General features: G+C 42.1%; 1 pseudogene across 1 annotated transcript; it reads right to left on the bottom strand.

Moving 5' to 3' along the window:
* Window positions 1-43: 43 nt before the first annotated feature.
* On the bottom strand, window positions 44-780 carry LOC116104572 (annotated as a pseudogene). Its single transcript, XR_004123944.1, has one exon. The product of XR_004123944.1 is annotated as a voltage-dependent anion-selective channel protein 1 pseudogene (transcript).
* Between the last annotated feature and the right edge of the window lie 331 nt (window positions 781-1,111).

Genomic DNA, 1,111 nt, shown 5'->3' on the forward strand with positions numbered 1-1,111 from the left:
ATCTCTAGAGGGGCTCCTCCCCAACCCACGCCTACAGCAGAAAAGGCCCCTTTCTGGAATGAGGTTTCGGCTGTACCTCTGAAATGGTAAACACCTTAAAGCCTAGTCATCTTTAGCCTGGAGGTCTAACGTGGTATTTATCAACTCTCCCATCCCCAACATACAACATTAAAAGGTACACTAAATTCTGAAGGTAGCTATGCTGCAAAATAGTTTAAAATTAAACGATTGTACAATATTCATTTATGCTTGAAATTCCAGTCCTAGACCAAGCTTGTGGCCGCCCGCATTGACGTTCTTGCCATCCAGCAGGGCTGACAGAGTCAGTTTGATACCTGGTTTTAGGGTCTGGGTGTACCCTAAGCCAATCAGGCTGGAGTTGTTCACTTTGGCCGAAAAACAGGCATCAGGATCGACCTGATATTTGGCTGCTATTCCAAAGCGAGTGTTACTGTTTCCTACAGTCCAGGCAAGATTGAAGGCAGTCTCCAACTTCTTGTTCACCTTCTGGTAAATGGAGCCACCAAACTCTGTCCCATCATTGACATGAGTATGAAGCTGGAATTCGTCCGTCTTATAGCCAACTGCAAAGTTGCTCTGGGTCACTCAGGACTTCGAGGTCTCAAAATTCATCTGGTAGCCAGCCAGCCAACCCTCATAGCCAAGCACCAGAGCACCCCGGATTGAGGGCCCAGCGATGTCAAAGTCCACGTCACAACCCAGGTTGATATGCTCCCTCTTGTACCCTGTCTTGATTTTAGCATTTAACAGTTTAACCATAAATATGCTCACATTTTGGCATTCACTCCTATATTATCTTAGAAGTTATTCCAATGCAAATTTTCTACCTCATTTTACAATGTAGAACTAAACAACATGGAGAGATTTAGTCAGAGTCCTCCACACAATGTCTATATAAGTGTGTGTGATAGGAAATAGACTTTTTCTTCAGAAAATAATAATTAAATCAAATAAAAATTACATAAAAGTGGCATTCACTGCTATAGCCAAAATGTCATCAAGAAAGCCTTGTATGTATAATTCTGATGAGACAGAGTATCCACTATAATTTTCTTGGCCATGAAAACACAATGCCGATAACAATAACTGA

The sequence above is a fragment of the Mastomys coucha genome, unplaced genomic scaffold, assembly GCF_008632895.1.
Source record: "Mastomys coucha isolate ucsf_1 unplaced genomic scaffold, UCSF_Mcou_1 pScaffold22, whole genome shotgun sequence".
NCBI classification, from domain to species: Eukaryota; Metazoa; Chordata; class Mammalia; order Rodentia; family Muridae; genus Mastomys; species Mastomys coucha.